At 40.9% G+C, this 6,000-nt stretch overlaps 1 pseudogene; it reads left to right on the top strand.

Moving 5' to 3' along the window:
- LOC139664167 (E3 ubiquitin-protein ligase CBL-like) overlaps positions 1 to 5,461 on the top strand; it is a 28,286-nt pseudogene extending 22,825 nt beyond the window's left edge.
- The last annotated feature ends 539 nt before the right edge of the window (positions 5,462 to 6,000 follow it).

A 6,000-nucleotide genomic window follows, 5' to 3' on the forward strand; every position in this document is an offset into this window, starting at 1 on the left:
TCCTCAAATGTCTTGTTTTGTCCACAACCCAAAGATATTCAGTTTACTGTCATAGAGGAGGAAAGAAACCAGAAAATATTCACATTTAAGAAGCTGGAATCAGAGAATTTTGACTTATTTTTCTTAAAAAATTACTCAAACAGATTAATCGATTATCAAAATAGTTGGCAATTAATTTAATAGTTGACAACTAATCGATTAATCATTGCAGCTCTATAGAAAATTCCTTTTTCCAGTGTTTTACATTTGAGAATTCAAACTTACTCAAAGAGCGCTCAGTCAGAGAATATATGAACATGAGCAGTTCTCTCCCCATAGATAGACATGAAAATTAAGATCAAATATGTGATATTAACTAAATGGATGTGGAGCTTCTTAGGTTTTTGAAAGGTCAGGATGCGTTTAGGCCCAATAGTGTATAATCTGATTTTACTTTTCAGGAATTACAGTAAAATTTTCTGATTATTTGTAGAATATTGATATGAATTTCCTAAATTACACTACCAGTCAAAAGTTTGGACACACCAAATTTTTCTTTATTCTTACTATGTTCCACATTTTAGAATAACAGTAGTCATCAAAACTATTAAATGTCACAAATGGAATTATGCAGTGACCAAAAAATTGTTAAACAAATCAAAACTATCTTATATTTTAGATTCTTTAAAGTAGCCGCCCTTTGCCTTGACGGAAAGGCAAAGGCTTTGGAAAGAAATTCATACATAGGATCAACTTCACTATTTATATTTGTCTAAGAAACACATTTAAGCAGAAGCCTTAAGGTCAAAATGGAAAAACATAAGAGAATGAAAAACATGGTACATTCAATCAGGTGGGCCCTTTTTCATTATCTTAAAGCCATTTTGATCTAGGCAAAGGGCGGCTACTTTAAAATATAAGATATAAGATCTAAAATATAAGATAGTTTGGATTTGTTTAACACTTTTTTGCTCGCTGCATAATTCCATTTGTGTTATTTCATAGTTGTGATGTCTTTACTGTTATTCTAAAATGTGGAAAATAGTAAAAATAAAGAAAAATATGGTGTGTCCAAACTTTTGACTGGCAGTGTAGATTACCAACAACAACATATCTTTGGAATTGGTATTTGGAATAGCGATACTATATGTGAATATGTTCCTCAATTACCATGTTGCTTATGCAGGCTGTTAATTTCCTTATCTAAACGTTTGTCCACCAGGGGGCTCTGCAGCCTTAGCTTTTTCTCTCCACTTCCCCCATGCACTCATCACACTTCCTCTATTACAAACCTAAAAACTCCCTAGTTTCACTCCCTAGTTTTCTGCTCCTTTCTCCCTCTCCCCTCTAGTCACTAGCTTATAGGAAACGAGACAAAGGCAAATTGAGACAGCTTGTCTCACAGATGAAATGTTTGTGGAAACTGAATACATGTGTTATGAGAATCCCCATACCAAGCAAGAATCAATCAAAAAAAAAAAAAAAAAGACAGAAAACAGAAAGAGCTGCACTAACTTGAAAATGGAGAAATCAACTATGGAGATGTTAGGTGCTGTCTTCTTCTTTCTGCTTTTTTAATTCAAGGAATTTCTTTCAAAAGGTATAAAAACGCTGCTAAGCAAAGAATGACAAATCACCTTGCAACAATAAGAAGACTTTATAAAAGTAGGTGTATGGAAACAGTATGTAACAACAGCTGATGTACAGGAAATAAAGAAATAAAGTAAATGCCATGAATTTGATTTGAATCTGAAATATGTTGCATTACATTACTTCAATTCCACTCGTTTAATAAAGGACAGGGTTAATACAATATGAAAAACAGGCTTTATTTTCATCACATCTGCTTTAGAAAACACAGTTGAACATAATTTCCCCAAACATATAATTTGCTTCCTCTTATATTGCTTATTTTGTTTCAGAGCTTTCATGGAAGTGGGCTGTTTTTGTTTTATTTTGGTTGTTAAATTGGTCTTAAATTCAATTCCAGGGAGCATCGAAAAGGTCAAAAAAAAAATCTCTATTTGAATTTGAGTTTTTTTGCCTTTATGGTGTGGATTCGGTTTTGTGTAGCAACCAGACAAAAAAAGTTATTCTGTTCTTCCTCTCTTCCTTCCTCCCAGCGGTGAGGCGGGCGACGGGGACTTCGAGGACCCCCAGGTCTACGAGTCCATGTGTAACATCCAGGCTCAGGCTGGCACAGCAGAGGCGGCACAGGCCTCAGAGTCAGGTAACACATGCACCAGTCTGTCTTTGTCAAAGGGGAAATGCAAGGTGTACAGGTGTGTTAACTCAGTGATTCTCAACCTTTTTCATATCAAGGACCCGTAATTTAGTCCACATTAGAACCACGGACCCCCATTTGATGAGATTTTGTCTCATCTGAGAATATTTTTATTGTCAGATATGATTTTATCCAGAATTCCATCACTATCTGTATTGTAGGTAGAGAGATAACAGAAACTATGATCAAAACAGTCATTCTTCTACATTCTCTAATTGTGTTAACTTCTTGTAAATGAAATAATAGTGAAGTTTAACAATTCATCAATTTGCTGGGGACCCCCTGGAACCCCCTCAAGGACCCCTGGTGGTCCCCGGACCCCACGTTGAGAACCACTGGTGCCACATTTTATTACCCCCGCACATTTGTCACTGTCAAACTGATCGACTGACCTCTTAATAGTCAAGTCAAATTTATTCATAGAGGACATGTCATACGCACGATGCAACTCAAAGCTTTGCAAACATGATTGTAAAGCACAGGAGGGGCAGTGAATGGAAGGCAATCAGATCACTGTGCCTGTGTTCCATCTCTGCGACTGGTTAAAGCAGGGCTCTCACTACAGGATTTTAGTCCCAATTTTGGCCAGATTGGCAGCCCCAGACACATTATTTGAGATTGGGAGAAAACTGGCACATTGTGAGAGGCGATCTTGACGTTTTGTCAGGACAGTGGCTCTCACACTGTGAGCAGGTCAAGCACTCAGTGTCTTAGAGTGTCGGTCAACCCATCCAGGACTTCCAGATTTTATCAAAAAAAGTTAGATTTTCCCAGTACAGGTGCCTAGCAACAGCCAATGAAAAGTTTAGCTGGCATGGGAACGATATGTTGGAAACAATTCGCTGGTAGATGGGCCATTTGGGCAATTTAATATTATTATCCCCTGTTGTTGTTATTATTATTAATAGCACTTATGTTAAGATGTTGGCTAGTATTTTATGCATCTATGCATTAAAACAATGGAGAGGAAATTAAATGAAAAAATGAAATAAAATGAATTTTAAAGCATCTCAAACGAATAGTTATAGAACACCAAGTTGTGACAGCCAGAATGGTGTTATGCAATCAAGATATGTGAAAATCTAGCAAGTCTGAACTTCACCACTGGCCTGCGTGAGGTTTTCATAAACATATCTGTAAAAACAGGAATAAGAAATGAAACTTTATTTGTACAGCACATTTCAAAAGCAAAGTTACTAAGTGCTTCACAGTCAGCAAAATGAAAGGTGAATGCATAATGAAGACGTGGTCAATAAGGAAATTGTACACCTGTAGCATACATGACTGATTTTTTATGAATTTTTGAAGTTTTAAACTTTGGATTGTCACATTTTTGTATTGCAATATATTGAATTTCGATATATCGTGCCATCCCTATAAGCACTGTAGTAGTGGGAAGTATGGGAAAGAATGTGGATTACTTACATTTGGATTTACTTACAATCAGTATCAGTTCCTAACTTAAATATGGATGACACAACATGAAATATATGCTATATATTCACTATATATTCTTTCTTTATTTTTCAGAGCACCCTCACCACTCGGCTGTAGTTTCCCAGGTCAAGCTGGAGGAGGATGAGTTGGAGGATGTGTATGAGTATGACTACCCCAGACCGGTGGTGCCTCCCGCCCCCACCAGAAGAACCCTCTCAGATATCACCGGCACCTCGGCAGCTTTCAACAATCTCAACATGGACGGCTCAATAGAAGACTGTACGTACCGCAGGGATCCGGTCCACATTCTGGTTTTTAACTCAGGCACTTCATACCAACATTCAAAGCAATACACTCAGTTTTTGGTCAATTGTCCCGTTGGCCCACTTCCCCTGTGATAAGAACATTGACACCAAAATGGCTATTAAATGCCTTACTCTGACACTCTGACTCAGCATACACTATGTTTAGTGATAGTAGGCTCCATGCTAACGCTTTAGCATACACTATGTTGAGTGACAGTAGGCTCCAAGCTAACGCTTTAGCATACACTATGTTGAATGACAGTAGGCTCCATGCTAAGGCTTTAGCATACACTATGTTGAGTGACAGTAGGCTCCATGCTAACGCTTTAGCATACACTATGTTGAGTGACAGTAGGCTCCATGCTAACGCTTTAGCATACACTATGGTGAGTGACAGTAGGCTCCATGCTAACGCTTCAGCATACACTATGTTGAGTGATAGTAGGCTCCACACTAATGCTTTAGCATACACTATGGTGAGTGACAGTAGGCTCCATGCTAACGCTTCAGCATACACTATGTTGAGTGATAGTAGCTCCATGCTTAGCATACACAATGTTGAGTGATAGTAGGCTCCACGCTAACGCTTTAGCATACACTATGTTGAGTGATAGTAGCTCCATGCTAACACTTTAGCATACACTATGTGATAATAGGTCACCAGCATTATCTAAAATATGAGAAAATGAGAACTTGTAGCAGCTCTAAAGCTACGTGATGAGTTATCTTTAATAATATGTGGCTAAGTCTATAATAAAAATATAATTAAATATATATAACTTACACTAAAAACCACTAAAAACTTATTTATTTCCTAAAGGTCAGTCTTTGGATAATGCTAGTGGCCTACCACCAACATAGTGCTTATCAAACTGCCTATTAGAGTCCATCACTCAACATAGTGTATGCTAAAGTGTTAGCATGGAGCACCATGATTTTTGTGTCTGTAAGTTCTCATCACTTAACAGTTCCAACAGGGCAATCTCCCCAAAACTTTGTGTATCCCTCTAAGTCTCTTGAATCAGACGGTTCCTCCTGCTTGTTGTAGTAAACCGTGTCTCCTCCCTCTTCGTTCCCAGCCATGTTTGCTGCGGGCCTCGACCCCGAACACCCTCCCAAGCCTCTCCCGCGGCGGGCCAACTCCGACCGGCGGCACCGGCCCTTTAACCCGGAGGGTCGCGGCCCGTCGCCGAGCCTCCCGGGTCCCTCCTCCTCCTCCTCTTCCTCCTCTTCCGCCTCCGCCTCCGCCTCCGCCTCCACCCCCGGCCCCTCCCAGCCCTCCGCGGGCCCCGGCAGCCTGGCCATGAGCGGCGAGATCGAATGTCTGATGTCCCAGGGCTACTCCATCCAGGACATCCAGAAAGCCCTGATGATCGCCCAGAACAACCTGGAGACGGCCAAGAACATCCTGCGCGAGTTCGTCTCCGTCCCCTCCACGGCGCACATCGCCACGTAGTCTCTCCCCCCCCCCCCCCCCCCCACCCCTCTCCCGCCCCTCTCCGTCTCGTCTCCCTCTCTCTACACACTGTGCCATTATAACGGATAGCATTTATCTAAGCACTTTTCCTGAAGGTCCAGAAGTACCGCCAAACGGCTTTTACTTCGGGGGAGTAAACGCCACGTTCACGTCATATCGGAAGACGCGGCAGAACGGGACGGGATCTCATTACCGCAAACTCGAACTTCCGCATCCAAAATCGTTATTTATGAATTTAGGAATCGACAGTAAACGGACTCTTTCAGCGTGAATATAACGGATCCGTTTTTGAGTTTTCTTACCCCTCGAGACCGCCGACGTTGGCGGATTCGATATCGGAAGCCTGCAAAGAAATCCCACATCCTATTCGCAATCACCATTAGAAAGCTGAGCGTAGGCTTGGGCGATACCCCCCCCCCCCCCCCCGATTTTATATCGCGATACAGTCTCGCCAAAATATCGCGATATGTGATATTATCGCGTCCCCCTGGGTTTTTTTTTTTGGGGCGGTAGTATAC

The sequence above is a fragment of the Centroberyx affinis genome, unplaced genomic scaffold (assembly GCF_046629955.1).
Source record: "Centroberyx affinis isolate AG114_WGS23_722 - 3 ecotype Tasmania unplaced genomic scaffold, CSIRO-AGI_Caff_v1 ptg000233l_1, whole genome shotgun sequence".
In the NCBI taxonomy this organism is placed as follows: domain Eukaryota; kingdom Metazoa; phylum Chordata; class Actinopteri; order Beryciformes; family Berycidae; genus Centroberyx; species Centroberyx affinis.